This window comes from Panthera onca, chromosome D3 (genome assembly GCF_046562875.1).
Source record: "Panthera onca isolate mPanOnc1 chromosome D3, mPanOnc1 haplotype 2, whole genome shotgun sequence".
NCBI lineage: Eukaryota > Metazoa > Chordata > Mammalia > Carnivora > Felidae > Panthera > Panthera onca.
The window spans coordinates 36,025,093-36,042,204 of NC_138350.1; the positions used below are offsets into that span (position 1 = coordinate 36,025,093).

Below are 17,112 nucleotides of genomic sequence, written 5' to 3' on the forward strand. Positions count from 1 at the left end.
AGACAGAAGCAGGAAGACCAGTTAAGGACTATTCCAATAATCCAGATAAAAGTTGACAGAGGTAAATTTGGAGTGGGAGGTAAAAATGGGGAAGGAGGAGCCATATTCTGGATATATTCTGAAAGCTGAGCCAACATGATTTGCTAGCGCATCAGCAGTAGAATGTGAGAAAAAGAGAGGAGTCCAGGGTGTTCCCAAAGTTTTTAGCCTGAACAACCATAAGGATAGAGTTGCCATAAATTACGACAGGGAACATCAAGGAAAAGCAGGTTTGAGGGAGAATATCAGGAGCTCTATTTTTGATATATTTGAATGGCCAGCCACTTGATGGCAAGTAAATTACACTGGACACAGTCCATTCTGGAAGGAGGAGCGATCTTTTCCTATCGGAGCTGACAGCAATCCTGGATATGGGTTTGCACTCCACACCTGCTGCACGTCTGTGAGTGCAGTGGTCTGAGTGCTTACAGAGTGCTTCATTTATAGGCACGGGACCCCAGATTAACATTGTCTTGCACCAAAAGGCCCATTTTATGGCAAAGGAAGTATGACAAAGGGTACCCATTGTCCCACCCATACAGTGGGTTCTCCCATTACCTGGAAGCAGTAAGAACGTTGGGATGGCTTATTCAAGGTTTCAAAAAGGCATGAGCTTGGGGATTCTGTCCTTCAGGATGAACTGCTGGCTGGTGCAGAGTGCTGTGTCTCTAATAGCCAGACTTCATGGGTCCAGGGACGAAGGGAGAAAAGTAGGATTGCCCTTCTCACCACCACCATCAGCACCCATCAGTCCTGTGACTCTAAGTTCTAATGGATTGAAAATTCTGGTTCCAGATGATTGCTTTGACCTGAGCACAGTAAAGCTTCCATGGAAGCTAAACTGTAGCAAGTCGGCGGCCTGGGCATTTTGGTCTCAAGACGGGAGACTACCAGGCAAGGAAGGAGTTCCCGTACCGGCAGGAGAAATCAGTTCTGATTATCATGAAAAGCTGCTTGTTGCTGCTGCAATGTGACAGGGAGACGCATATCTGGAATTCAGGGAATTCACTGGGGCATCACGTAAGTGCTCCAGGATGGGCGCGTCCGACTCAGTGGGTCCACTGTGGACATGACTAGATCTGACAGCTGCAAGAGATTGGCCAGCAGACATGAGTGATGCTCGTTATCATACCCCACCTCTTGCCTCCGATCCTCGCCATGGGAGCGGTGGACAGTTCGATCTATGCGGCAGTGTCCTGTCTCAAGCACCTTTTACAACTCTCTCTACCTCAGAACTCTCTCTGAAGCTGCGTGAGCTCACTCAGGTGGGGATGTTGTAGCTGGAAAACTCGAGGGATTTACTGCCTTCAGAAGCCACCCCAGAGCAACAGAAGATAGAACCTAATTGATAATGCCCAGCCTCCTATGTTTGCTTTCCTTCAACTTTTATTGAGATATAAAGGACATGTAACATTATAGTGGTTTTAGATTTACAATATAATGATTTGAGATACAACACAATGATTTGATTTCACACGTAGTGAAATGATTACCACAATAAGTTTAACATCCATCACCGAACATACACTTTTTTTTTCTTGTGATAAAAAATTTTTAAGATTGATTCTCTTAGCAACTTTCAAATACGCAATACAGTATTGTTAACTATAGCCACCAGGCTATACGTCACATGCCCAGGACTTATTTATCATATAATTGGAAGTTTGTATTTTTTTCCCACTTTCATCCATTTCTCTCACCTTCCCCCCAAACCCCTGCCCATTTCCGGCCACCACCAATCTGTTTCTATATTGATTTTTTAAGGTTCATGTATTTGTGACATCATGCCATATTTATCTTTCTCTGACATTTCATTTAGCATAATGCTCTCAAGGCCCATCCATGTTGTTGCAAATGAATTTCCTCCTTTTTATGGCTGCATAATATTCCACTGTCTGTATATATATGTGTGTGTGTGTGACATCTTCATTATTCCTCCGTTGATAGATTCTTAGGTTATTTCCATATCTTGGCTGTTGTAAATAACACTGCAATGAACACAGGAGTGCAGATATCTCTTTGAGGCTCTGTTTTCATTTCCTTCAGGTATATACCCAGAAGTGAACTCCTGCATCATTTGATAGTTCTATTTTTAATTTCTTTGAGGAACCTTCATACTGTTTTCCATAGTGGCTGCCTCGGTTTACATTCCCACCAACAGTGCTCCTGGGCTCCATTTTCTCCAACTCTTATTATCTCTTGTTTTTGGCTGTAGCCATTCTAACAGGTATGAAGTAACACTGTCATTTTGATTTGCATTTGCCCGGTGATTAGTGATGTTGAGCACCTTTTCTTGTGTCTGTTGGCCATCTGTATGTCTTCTTTGGAAAACATCTATTCACTTCCTCAGTTGAATTATTTGGGTTTTATTTTGTTTTGTTTTGCTTTTTGACTATTGAGTTGTATGAGTTCTATATGCATTTTGAATATTAACCCCTTATCAGATATATGATTTGCAAATATTTTCTCCTATTCAGTAGTTTGCCTTTCATTTTGTTGATAATTAAATTTGCTGTGCAGAAGCTTTTTAGTTTGAAGTAATCCTCTTTTTTTTTTTTTTTTTTTTTTTTTTTTTGCCTTTGTTGTTTTGGCTTTTGGTGTCAAATTCATAAGATCATTTCCAAGATCCATGTCAAGGAGTTTACCCCCTATGTTTTCTTCTGGAAGTTTTATGGTCTCAGGTCTTAACGTTCAAGTCTGTAATTTGTTTTGAGTTTATTTCTGTGTATGGTGTAAGATGGTCCAGTTTTGGCTTTTTGCATGTGGCCCTTCAGTTTTCCCAGCACCATTTTTTAATGTTTATTTATTTTTTGAGAGACAGAGAGACAGAGCACAGGTGGGGAAGGGGCAGAGAGAGAGAGGAAGACACGGAATCTGAAGCAGGCTCCAGATGAAGCATGGAAGCGTGGGGCTCAAACTTGTGAACTGCGAGATCATGACCTGAGCAGAAGCTGGACGCTCAACCAACTGAGCCACCCAGGCAGCCCTAACTTTTTTTTGACGTTTATTTGGTTTTGAGAGAGAAAGAGAGCATAAGCAGGAGAGGGGAAGGTAGATAGGGGGACAGAGGATCCAAGGCAGGCTCCGTGCTCCCAACACCATTTATCGAAGAGACTATCGTTTCTACTGTGTATTCTTGGCTTCTGTGTCGTAAATGAATAGACCAGCCTCCCATCTTCGGGTGCTATGACTTAGAGTTACTTTCCGCATGGGGCTTCAGGGCATTTCCTACAATAAGGCTGAGCCTTAAAAGTCCAGAGAAGCAATCAATAGCACACACCATAGTGGCTTGCTCCTCCTGTCTTGCCCACTTTTTTTCCCCTCACTTCTGCTTCTGAGGGTCACCCCCCAGAGTAAACTACTGTGCCCAAATCCAGTCTAAGACACCGAAAGCCTCAGGCTTTTAGCCTCGGGTCTGTGAGTACACACAGGTGAGTTCCCCAGGTGCAAGAGTAGGCCCTCTCTGAGCAAAAGAAGGGGACTCTGTCTTCTCTTTGACTCTAAGAAGAAACTATGATGACCCTTTTCTCGGGTCATCATTTCAAATCATAGTTTGCTGTTTTAGTACACAGTCAAGGAAAATTCTGTATTGACTCTAAAGAGTTTAAAACTTCTCCCTCTTGACTAGAATTGAAATTGTACCCCCAAGCTCCCCAGTCCTACCCCAGATAGACTGCTATTCATAATCCCTATCTTTAAATCATTTTTGACTTGGAGTTGATGTAAATAAGGCACTGCATATTCATGAATTGGTTTATTACCTTTATGCCAAAGTTCCTGTTTCATTTACATGATTTCCTCTCAGAATGGGCAGCTCCTCAAAGACAAGAAACAAGATGTGTAAGTCTCTTTGATATGCAGTTAGGTGCTTACCAAATATACAGCTTTTTCGCTAATGGTGAAAATATTTCTTTCCTCACTTGATGACGAACACCCTTTCTTCTTCTCATTCAGTTATGACGATGGATAAATATATCATGCATGATAAAAGAAATTGTTTAAAATTATATGCATTCTTTCTTATCTAAATCAGTTCAGAACTATCATTAGGACAAATGTCCCAAAGTACTAACGGACCTAATTTTCCAGAGGTCAGAATGTGGCAGAAAGAGGAATGAGCTGGAGGACATTGGGCTAATGGCCGCACAGGCTCGTGTGGGAAAATGGAGGGCCTCGTAGGCAGCGATGACCCAGAGGTGTTTGTCTTCTCACACTCCATCCCCGCTCTGATATTATAAAAGATGCCAACTTTTATTTGATCTCTAATGGATTGTTAGGAGTTCGAGCAAGGGAGTGTCCCTTTTCATGGTCTTTCGTTCAAAGAGTACGTTTCTTTTCTTTCTAACTAATTGCCCCACCTCGTAAGAATGAAGTCGAGTCAGTGGTTCACAGAGCAGTGTATCTCCTGACCAAATTAAATCAACAAAGAATCAGAAGATTTCCTTAGGGCATTCCAATAGCCTCTCCAACTAAAATAACTCCTTCTGATAACTGACAATGCTTGTACAATTTTAAGAGCAGAGTCCTCAATTCTAGCTCGGCACGTTTTCTCACGTCTTTGACATATCACGCTGGCTCGCTGGATGTGAGAAGTGAGAATAGTACCAGGCAGCATACCCAGACAGTCCTTTTGTCCACTTAAAAGCACAGATTCTCTGAACTAAGAATGCTGTCCAGCTAACACAGACGTATTTTTTTTTTTTATTATGTGACACCCTGATTAGGGTAAAAGAACGGTTAAAAGTACTGTTTCTGGGGCCGCCTGGCAGGCTCAGTCAGTAGAACATGTGACTCTTGATCTTGGGGTTGTAAGTTTAAGCCCCACATTGGGTAGAGAGATTACTTAAAAATAAAATCTTTAAAAAAAAAAAAAAGATTTTTTTCCTGTTTCTGTTTTCCCCCTCTAATTTAATGCTACAGTTTATTAGTTGGTAGGCAGGTATGTACTAGGTTAGGCATATAAATACTAGGTTCATTTATGAATCAGTATAAGAATGTGCTATTGGGCTTTTCCTAGTTTTGACTAGGAACATTTAAAAACAACAAAGATTAAGTCAATGAAGAAGGCACTGACTTTTATTATAGGTGACATCAAAGCAAACAGATGAATTGAGTTTCTCTGACTACATAAGTGAGAAAAGTCTTATTAGAGATGAGGGCTCTGTAGCCTTGCTGAGATTAGGTCAGATTTGCACTGGAGAGAAGCTCTCTTATGTGGAGCCCAGGGCTGGGAAAACAACAGTAGTTGTTTGAATGGATGGATCAAGGAGGGAAGAATGAATGAAGGAGACTGAGAAATGGGGTGGCATAGCTTTGTGGCAATTTAGCCAGTTCAAGGTCTTTTCTTCTCAGATGAGTTGCCCTGGGAATGGTCGAGAGGGCTCCGTGCTTTGAGGCCATTGGTCGTTAGGAAGATACTACCCAGCAGATGGTTTATTGTCTATTATTGTATTAAAGGGACCTGCATTCAGCATGTTTTCAAAATGAAATCTAAGTAATCATCAAAGGAAACAGGCCAATTCAATTTCTTTTTCCAATTTGGAAAATTCAAATAATATGCATGATAACTTTTCCTATTGTATTCCTCGTATTTATAAAAGATAAAATAAAATTCAGAAGAGCAAGAGTTCAGACATTAGCACTAACTTTCTCCTAAGCCATCATAGCACACTTGGAAATGTTCAGTGAATGGTCCTGCTATCCTGTTATCATTGGTCCATGAATTCAAAGTGTTTATTGTTTGGGAATCACATTGGTTTCAAAAATTCAGTGCTTTAAAGATTAGTTCTTGATCTCAAATTCCTACGACTCTTTGCTTATCCTAGGGAAATAAATTTGGCTTAAATTGCATACATCACTCTAATTATTTATTAAATTATTTTTAATTATTTTATTAAAATATGGGGGAAAGATTTGCAACAAATAAATGTGATCAAATGAAATATTTACATAGCAGTTACTGGATTTTCATTTTTAAAAGATGATGTGATGTTTTTTTCTTTTTTATTGAAGTATAATTAACAGACAGTGTTATATTAGTTTTGGGTGTACAATATAGTGATCGAACAATTCTATATGTTACTCAGTGCTTATTACGGTAAATGTACTCTTAATTCCTTTTACTTACTTCACCCATCCCCCCAGCCCCCCACTCCCTCTCTGGTAACTACCACTTTGTTCTCTGTATTTAAGAGTCTGGGTTTTTGCTTGTCTTTGCTTTTTCTGTTTGTTTGTGTCTTTGTTTGTTTTGTATGGAATTTCAGAAAGAAAACAAATGAACAAAACAGATGAGATGAGTTTTTAATTAAACCTTGGTCTCCTCCATGTCCGGTTTTGGTTCCATTTCCTCCAACATTACTAACTAAAATAGCAGGAGTTTAAGGGTGCTAATAAACATTTTTAGGGGATCTTACATATTTTGAGTTTGAACTACTTGAGGAGGCACATTAGGTATTCAGCATATTACTATGATTAACACTTTTATCGAAAAATAGCACTTTGCCATATTACTCATGTTTCAGTCAGGTCTTACTTAGCCTACATTCATTCTGGATCCACAAACCAAGGGCCACTGGCCAAATCTGGCTCACGGTCTCTTTTGGTAGGACATATGGGTTAAGAATGACTTTTACAGTTTTACATGATTAAAAAGAATCTAAATAATAATATTTTGTGACACATGAAAATTATATGAAATTCAAATTTAGTGTCCTCAAAGAAAGTTTTATTGGAACACATCCGCCTCATCCCTTTATACATTGTTTATGGCTGCTTTCACACTATAAACACAAAGTTGAGTAATTGCCACCAGAGACTGTAGGGCCCATGAAGCTTGGAATCTTTTCTATCCAGACCTTTCCACAAGAAGTTTGACAACTTCTGCTGTATTCTGTTAGCTCTTTTCATGCCTATAGCCCTGTCCACCTCCCCTCATTTGGCAGCCCCTAGCGTTGGTTACCTTTGAGCCTGAGCTTACCTCCTAACACTGTGAAGCTTTTGTTCACGTATTAAGTCCACTCTGAGTTTTTTTCCCTTGACACCATAAAAAGCTATCCCCAAACAGATAGGCTGCAGCATGGGACTTCTGGCAGCCAACCCTTAAGATGGTCCCAGCGATCCTGGCCTTCACACCCCATGTGGTTCTCTTTCCGTTGTACTGGGGTTGGTGTTTGTGACCAGAACAATATGGCGGAAGTGATTGTCTGCCATTTCTGACATTACATTATTAAGACACTACTGTTTCATTTTGATCTCTTTCTTGCCCTCTCACTGGGCATCTGACTCAGATCACTTGGCTTGGGGGAATCCTGTTGTAAGAAACCCCATGGAGAAGCCCAGGTGGAGAGGAAGCCACCTGCCAATGCCATGTGAGTGAGCCTGGAAGCGGATCCTCTGGCCCTGGTCAAGAATTCAGAGAATTCAGAGACTGTAGTCCTAGACAACAGTTTGATTGCGGCCTCATGAGAGACCCTGAGCCACAAAATCCAGCTAAGTCATTTCAGCTCCCTGACCCTGAGAAGGCATATGAGAAGATAAATGTTTGTTGTTTCAAGCAGCTAATTTTAGGGTAATTTGTTATATAGTAATAGATAACCAGTATAGAATGTGAAAAGCCTCATATGGTCCACCATGACACCATTTTTATTCCCACTCTGATACCCAGTCTATTTCTGATCATTTTTGAAACGTGACTTTCTCTCCCTTTTATGGCCTCGCCTCCTCTGCGGAACTTGACTTTTGACAAATTTTTCTTGACTTTGAACTTTTGCTTCTCTTCTCAAACTGGAATCCAGTCTGCCCCTTGGTTGTTGTCCTCTCAGTGACTTGTCCTGTCAGACTCCTTGGTTCACTCTGACCCCAGCATAGGAATCATGTCTAGGTTGTTGATGTCAAGATCTCTTGATCAATATTTTCAATAGGGAAACAAAGTGAAAATTCCTTAGGGAAAAATACATGCTGTGTTTTTATAAGTTATTGTTACCAATATCATTATCTTATTTTTAGCCTCTCATTTGAGATAAGTAAAGGACATAAAAGAATTTTAGAAGCAGGGAGAAAATTTAGAAATGGCATCCTCTGACTACCTGATTTATTTATACATAATAAAAATCTTTTTAATGTTTCTTTACTTTTTGAGAGAGACACAGCATGAGTGGGGGAAGGGCAGAGAGAGGGAGAGACATAGAATCTGAAGCAGGCTCCAGGCTCTGAGCCCAATGCGGGGCTCGAACTCACAAACTGTGAGATCATGACCTGAGCCGAAGTCAGATGCTTAGCTGACTGAGCCACCCAAGTGTCCCTATTTGTACATAATAAAATGAGGCCCCCGAGGTTAGGTGATGTTCCCAAAGTCACTCAGCTAGTTAATGGAGAGAAACACTATTTAAATGAAGTGAAGGGTAATTGAAGCTAAATCGCGCTTTTTGAGGGGTGGGGGGCTAAGGTGGGGTTTTGCTAAGGATGTCTACCAAGCTCTTCTGTCTGAGTCCTGATTCAATTATCAGAGACTGGACACTGAAGACAGTGGACCATTGGTATGACTCAGCATGGCTGGGTCAAATAACAGATACTAGATGTGAGTATCCAGCCTCCATGGGAGGACATAAAAACCTTTTATCTACTGATGATGAACTGTATTTTGATTCTATAGATCTGTATTCTACTGTTATACAGACAGAGAAAATAAATCCTGCTTAAGTCTTAGGGGGAAAAAATCAAAACAGGCTGACAATGTGTAGGAACTGGGTGGAAAGTATAGACAGTAAATGGCTTAGGAAATCAATGTGGTGAGAGGAAGTGTATCTTTTACGGTAAGAATGTATTTGTGTATTTCTTGTGGAATTTTTACAAGGTTTTACAAATTTTTACCAGCAATTTCAGAAACTGGGCTTGGAAGTAGAATTTGTGGTTATGTGTTTACAAGCACACGACTCCAACAGTTGTTTCTGTCAAACAAATAAACACAAGTGGATTACAGGCAAGGAAAAGCCAAAATAGTCCAGAAACTGAGACAAATGCCCAGACAGAAGTGAAAGTCACAGGCAATAGATTCAAATACATTTGATTCCCACAAGAAATGGGGTGAAGATGTGGCTTAAGAGATTTAAATGAACTGTAATGAAAAGCTTCTTCATGGTAGAGCTATTCAGGGCAGGAAGGAAATACAGTAACAGATTATTTGGGCAAAGAAGGAATGTTTTCCCTTGCATATTTTATAAATGGAATTAAAAATCACTTGCTTCTGACTAACTGGGTATAGTTCAGCCTATGGGATGAATTAGTCAACATCCTTATTTGGTTAGTAGAGGAAAAAAATAGTAGCAACTTTGATGATAACAGTCAACATGAAATCATATTATTTATTAATATTTTTAAAAATTTTAAGTAACTCCATGCCACCCGTGGGGCTTGAACTCACAACCCCGAGATCAAGAGTCATAGGCTCCACTGACGGAGCCAGCCAGCCTCCCCTACATTAAATCATTTTAAAGTAAAATAAAGGTGTCTGATAAATCTGTGCATTCTAAATACCTAAGTCTTGGTAAATTAACTCAAATTTCATTTTAATATCTCTGTTAGATATCTTCACTTTATTTCTCACCTCTGGCTCAAGTTCAGACCTCCAAATCTTATAAATATTTTAAAACATAGCTATGTTTCCCATTTTTTTTTCCCTACAATGGACACATACCGTGTGTAATTAAAAATGTATATAAGAACTACAAGGGAAAAAAAGGCAAATTCCTGGAATACTGGATGCAGTAAAAATCTCACTATTTTGGACTGGTTGGGAGAAAACCCAGAATATTTCATTTGAAACGATGTGAAAGCGTTCAGGTCATTATTATGCATAACATAAACACGGATTAAAAAAATAGTTGTTTATAGTGAACAAATAAGAGTTATCTGAATCCAAAAAATAAGTGAGGCCGGCTTGTTATTATAAATGTTCACAACATTTTATCTTGATTGAGCTATTAAGTTAGAGTAGCTGTAAAAGACAACTGAGTTGTTGGGGCGCCTGGGTGGCTCAGTCGGTTAAGCGGCCGACTTCAGCTCAGGTCATGATCTCGTGGTCCGTGAGTTCGAGCCCCGCATCGGGCTCCGCGCTGACAGCTCAGAGCCTGGAGCCTGTTTCAGATTCTGTGTCTCCCTCTCTCTGACCCTCCCCCGTTCATGCTCTGTCTCTCTCTGTCTCAAAAATAAATATAAAAACGTTAAAATTTTTTAAAAAAAAGACGACTGAGTTGTTTGGAAAACCAGCCCCTAGCCACACGTAGTCACGGTCCTCACACAGAATCTGAATTACCCTGGCGGCTTGACTTCCTTGTCTTCCCTCTCTCTGTGAAGTGACAATCTTAGTTTCTGATTTGTCTAATAGAAAGAGGCCGAGTCAAAGAAAGAAAGGCGGGGCAAGCATCTTGTCTAACTTCTACAAAGGAGCTCAGCAAACCACATGCCAACAATGCAATGAGACTAGGCTTCACATATGATAATTATTTGGCACAGCTGATGTGCTTTAAAATTCAACCCTCAAGGAGTATATTTATCACTCTCAAATGCTTCCATCCTGGTCAAGAAAGGACGCGGGGTAAGGGAATCTTGAGTTAGCCCAAATATCACATTAGAATCTTGCTTATTAAAATGACTAAAATAATGTCTATTCTCATTTGAGAATTTTCACCGCCCCCTTCTTTGTATTGTGACTTTGAGATGTGGTGTAAACTCTCTTGTTTTGTTTGCTTTAGTATCCTTTCAATTAGTAGCTCGGTAGCCATATTAATATTTAAAAACGAACCCCAATTCTATAAATGGTAGAATTTACACATATTCAAACATTTATTTTTATTTTTCATATTGTGATATGTTTTCTGCCAGTTTTTTAAATGAATGAGCATTTATTACTTTTACAATAAGAAAGAAACTCCACTTTAAGGGTTGATAAAAGAACAATGGATTCAGAACTTTGTATCTTTTAGAGGAGGAGGGTTCACTGGCTGTGCCACCCTGAAATCCTGTCTGGAGAGGACGTGGAGATTTGTGGCTAGCAATCTCCCCCAAATCATAAGGGAGGGATGATCTGGGAAGGCCCCAGGCTAGAGCGAGCAGCCACTCCTTTTTAGACTGTGCCTGGGGAAGCCAAAGATCTCTCCTGAATTTCTCAAAGATTCATGAGAAGGAAAAGGAAAGAACTGGTCAGATATAGTAGTCATGCTTAGCTGCAGGGGGTCCATCCCTTGACCTCCAGGAGATGACTGAAACTGCAGATGTTACCAAACCCCATTCAGTTGACCCTTCACCAACATGGGGGATCAGGAGGGCTGACCCCTGCACAGTTGGAAATCTGCATGTAACTTTAGACTTCCCAAAAACTTAACTAGGAATAGCCTACTATTGACTGGAAGCCTTGCCAACAACATAAAGATCTTAACACACGTTGTCTATTTTATACATATTATTTACTGTATTCTTATAACAAAGTAAGCTAGAAAAAAGAAAATGGGATTAAGAAATTCAGAAGGAAGAGAAAATACATTTATATGTACTGGACTGTATTTGCTGAAAAAAAAAAATCTGTGTATAAGTGGACCCACATAGTTCAAGCTGGCATTGTTCAAGGGTTAGTTATACATATCTATGATAAAGTTTAATTTATAGATTAGGCACAGTAAGAGGTTAACCACAACAATGTAAAAGAGAGCAATTATAACAATATACAACAATAATATGTGAATGTGGTCCTCTCTCTCTTTCAAAATAACTTATTGTCCTGTATTCATCCTTCTTTTTTTTTTTTTTTTTTTTTTTTTTAATTTTTTTTTTCAACGTTTTTTATTTATTTTTGGGACAGAGAGAGACAGAGCATGAACGGGGGAGGGGCAGAGAGAGAGGGAGACACAGAATCGGAAACAGGCTCCAGGCTCCGAGCCATCAGCCCAGAGCCTGACGCGGGGCTCGAACTCACGGACCGCGAGATCGTGACCTGGCTGAAGTCGGATGCTTAACCGACTGCGCCACCCAGGCGCCCCAGTGTATTCATCCTTCTTCTTGTGATGATGTGAGATGACAACATGTATTCATGATGACAGGAAGTGAGGTGAATGATGTGGGCATGTGACACAGCGTTAGGCTGCTATTGACCTGGTGATATGTCAGAAGGAGGATCATCTGCTTCTGGACTGTGGTTGACCGTGGGTAAATGAAACTGCTTCCTCTGCCCTCTCCATGAAGAAATGAGTGTAATTAAAAAAAAAATTCATTAGGCACAGCGAAGGAAACCATCAACAACAACAAATTTCTGCCTACCAAATGGGAGAAGATATTTGCAAATCATACATCCAATAAAGACTAATATTCAAAATGTATAAGGAATTTATACAACTTACTATCAAAAAAATGAACAACCTGATTAAAATTGTGCAGAAGACTTGAACAGACATTTTGTCAAAGAAGACATCCAGATGGCTAACAGACACATGGAAAGCTGCTCAACATCACTCATCATCAGGGAAAAGCAAATCAAAACCACAATGAGACATCACCTTACACCCATCAGAATGGCTAGAAACAAAAAGATAAGAAATAACAAGGGTTGACAAGGATATAGAGAAAGAAGAACACTTGTGTTCTGGTGGTGGGAATATAAGTCAGTGCAGACACTTTGGAAAATAGTGTGGAGGTTCCTCAAAAAATTAAAAATAGAAATGTCATATGATTCAACAATTCCACTTCTGGGTATTTAGCCAACTGAATATGAAAATACCAGTTTGAAGAGATAGATGTACCTCTATGTTTATTGCAGCATTATTGATAATCGCCAAGACATGGAAGCAATATAGATTATATATTACAATATATACATTATATATATTCTATATAAATAAAGGAAAATTACTCAGCCATAAAAAAGAATGAAATCTTTCTATTTGCAACAACATTTATGGACCTAGAGGGTGTTCCGCTAAGTGAAATAAGTCAGACAGAGAAAGACAAATACCATATGATTTCAGTTACATATGGAATTAAAAAAAGAAAAAAAAAACAACTAAAACAGAAACAAACTCATAGACCCAGAGAACAAACTGTTGGTTACCAGAAAGGGGGGAAGAGGGGCGCCTGGGTGGCGCAGTCGGTTAAGCGTCCGACTTCAGCTCAGGTCACGATCTCACGGTCTGTGAGTTCGAGCCCCGCGTCGGGCTCTGGGCTGATGGCTCAGAGCCTGGAGCCTGCTTCCGATTCTGTGTCTCCCTCTCTCTCTGCCCCTCCCCCATTCATGCTCTGTCTCTCTCTGTCTCAAAAATAAATAAACATTAAAAAAAAAATTAAAAAAAAAAAAAAGAAAGGGGGGAAGAGTTGTGGGGCTGGGCAAAATAGTGAAGGGGCTTGAGAGGTACAAATTTTCAGTTATAAAGTAAGTCATGGGATGAAAGTCACAACACAGGGAAAGTAGTTAATAATATTGTAGTAATTTTGTGACAGATGGTAACTAGACTTATTGTGAAGACCATTTTGTAATGTATGAAAATATCTAATCACTATGATGTGCACCTGAAACCTGAAGTATGTTAATTATACTTCAATTTTAAAAATCCATTAGGACGGGGCACCTGGGTGGTTCAGGTGGTAGAACAGCTAACTCTTAATTTCAGCTCGGGTCACGATCTCATGGTTTCTGGGATTGAGCTGTGCGTAGGGCTTTGCGCTAATACATGGAGCCTGCTTAGGATTCTCTCTCTCCCTCTTTCTCTGCCCGTCCCCTGTTCATTCTCTCTCTCTCTCTCTTTCAAAATAAATAAATAAACATTAAAAAAATCCATTAGGAAAGTATTAGAAGCAAAAAAGTGTATTCATTCATTCACTCACTTATTCATTCGTTCATATCTGTTCCCTCCGGAGAGGAGAACTGGGTGGTGGCTGGAGATGGAGGGAGACTTACCTTCCAGTGTAGACAGACCCTGTTGTACCTTTTGACTTTTCGACTGTATGCCTTTAATACCTAGTCAAAAGGTAATTTCCTGAAGAAAATGTGAAAGAAAAAGTACTTTCTAGTTTTTCTTTTTTCCTGAATCACAACACAAGGAAACGAAGATAAAAGTATAAGTAAATGCATAAAGTACCACAATGAGATATAATTATTTCTAGGTAAAGGGATTGAAATCTTTTTTTTTTTTTTTGTCCTTTTTGCTTAGTTGAGATTTACTTCTATTCTAAAGTGAATGTATTTTGCTTATATTATTAAAATCAAAATAAAATAGAGAAAGCATCACAATGGTAAACACAGAGAACTGTTGTGAACGTTTCCTCTGCACAGGGAGACTTGCTTAATTTTGTGAGGTAGATATTGTTCATAGCAAATAGGAAATTGAAGAAACGAAGTACATGCCCAAGGTCAGAGTAAGTCCAGTGGACACAGGCAGTCAGGCCCCAGAGTCTGTCCTCTTATCTACTTATCTTATCTAGATAGTATACTATCTCTCAGCAATGTACTACAGTAATTGGTAATTGAAAATTATGTAAGAAGAAAAAAAAAAGAACGTAATGTGACTTTACAAAATGATTATAGGGGGCTTGTAAAATAGACCAGACCAATATATATATTTTTTGTAAGAGTAGAGAAAACCCAAAGTGTACTGCGCTCAAAGAGAGAGGAAATTTTTCTTTTACTGATTGCACTAATTGTGTGTAAGTGACACACAATCATTATAAACAACTCAAATAATGTGGGAAAAGTATGAAGGTGAAATGTAAAATGCTATCTTAAGTCCTAAAAGTACTGCTGAATGCCATTCAGTGAACATTGTTGTAGACACCTGTCCATGCATGTGCTCAGAATGGTGGGCAGTTGGAAAAATGTTTTTAATACAAATAGTACTCTTAATTTTGTTAGGATGTCCCTGGAAGGGGAGGGCCCTCTCGCCAGCGCGCGGGAAGAAACTGAAGGGCAACCAATCACCAAGCGCCAGCACAACCCAATGGACAGCCCCAAGCAGCGCGCCGGAACAAACTGAAGGTCAATCACTGAGTGCCAGCACAATCCAAAGGAAAGCCCCAACTGGCTCTCCAGAAGGAACTGAAGGTCAACCAATTACCGAGCGACAGCACAACATGGCACGAGAGAAAGACCCACCGGAGCCTAAACCCGGAACTGCTACAGCTTAAATACACTACCCCACCATACCCGGACACAATTTCTCTGACTCCCTCCTTGAGTCACGGAACCTCGCCCGGAACCCTCATTCCCAATAAAGCCTTAAACTGCAAAAATTCTTTTTGACTCTAACTCCTATCTTTACCCCGCACAACGCCTGACCCTAACATTTGGTGCCGAAACCCGGGAGGAGGTGGTAGCTCGCCTCACTTGGCTGAACTCCCCCCCTCCTCACCAAGCCAGATGCCAACCACCCTACTCTCAAGAGCCTACAGGAGCCGGTAAGTAGGACAGACCCCTCCTTCCCCCCTTCCAGCTACGGCTGACACCCACGAGAGATATCTCGCAAGTCAGTCTCCTCTCCTCCGCATGCCGCAAGGCCCCTTATCCCAACTCGAGGGATGCCTCGCCTTGCCACGCCAGTGGGGAGTAACGAGTCTAAACCGACTCGATCTCTTAACCCCCTCCAATGTCTGTTTAAAAACTTCCGACTCCTAGGCTTACAAGGCGAACTTCGTCATAACCGACTCGTCCGCCTTTGCACTGTAGTCTGGCCTCAGTACAAATTAGATAATAATTCTCAATGGCCACCTGAGGGTCTTTACAATACCAAATCTTAACCGATCTGGACAATTTCTGCCATCGGCTGGGAAAATGGGGAGAAATACCCTATGTTATGGCCTTTTGGGACCTCAGGTCTCGCCCCCACCTATGTTCCTCCTGCCCCTCTGCATGTGTGCTCCTTGCCCGCCCACAACCCCGCATGACCCCACCTCACCAACTTCCCCGATCTCCCACCCATTAGAGGATCTAGCCACGCCACCCACCGGCCCTCGCCCCCCTCCATACCCCAAACTTCCAGCCGTCCCGCCCTCCTCTCCCATATCATCCGGAACTCGTGCTCAGGCCCCTCCCAGCGAACAGACCCCAGCGGCCATCCTACCCCCAGCGGCCATCTTACCTCTCCGTGAGGTGGCAGGACCTGAAGGCCTGGTTCGGATTCACGTCCCCTTCTCCCTCCAAGACTTGTCCGCCATCAAAAAGCGACTAAGGTCATTCTCAGCAGACCCCACCCAATACATTAAGGAATTCCAATCCCTCGCCCAAGCCTACAGTCTCACATGGTATGCCATTCATGTGATCCTCACCTCTACCCTCACCCCTGAGGAGAGGGAGCGCATCCAGGCCGCAGCCAGAGAACATGCAGACCAAACCCACGTGACCGACCCCACTATGCCCTTAGGAGCTGATGCAGTCCCGGTGGCCGATCCCAATTGGAACGACCAACATGCAGGCAATGGTCACCGGCGCCGGGACCAGATGATCCGATGCCTACTAGCAGACATGAGGGCAACCTCAAACAAATCAGTAAATTTTGACAAACTTTAAGAAATAATACAAGACCCCCATGAAAACCCCACAGCCTTCCTTAGCCGACTCACAGAGGCACTTACCCAATACACCAGACTAGACCCTGCCACCCCCGCCGGGGCCACGGTATCGGCCACCTATTTTATTTCCCAATCATCCCCTGATATTCGAAGAAAACTAAAAAGGGCCGAAGACGGCCTTCAAACCCCTATGGCTGACCTGGTAAAGATGGCTTTTAAAGTTTTTAATGGCCAAGAGGAAGCTCAAGAACAACAGTGACAGGCCCGTCTCCAACAAAAGGTACAATTACAAACCCAAGCCTTGGTAGCTGCCCTGAGGCCAGCCGCAGTAAAGCCATCTGGACCACGGCCCCCTCCGGGGCCTTGTTTTAAATGTGGCCAAGAAGGCCATTGGTCTCGACAGTGTCCCCATCCCAAAAAGCCTACCAGTCCATGCCCATTGTGCCAACAAATGGGCCACTGGAAATCCGGTCGTCCTAACCCAAGGGACGACAGACTCGCAATGCCTCCACGTGACAAGGCTTCACCCGGATT

At 41.4% G+C, this 17,112-nt stretch overlaps 1 long non-coding RNA gene across 1 annotated transcript in view; it reads right to left on the reverse strand.

Annotated features, from left to right (window-relative positions):
- Positions 1-3,800: 3,800 nt before the first annotated feature.
- LOC132665778 (uncharacterized) overlaps positions 3,801-17,112 on the reverse strand; it is a 32,420-nt gene continuing 19,108 nt past the window's right edge. Inside the window, exon 3 of the long non-coding RNA XR_009604272.1 lies at positions 3,801-3,856. This is a non-coding gene — a long non-coding RNA (uncharacterized LOC132665778). The remainder of the gene's footprint in view (positions 3,857-17,112) is intronic.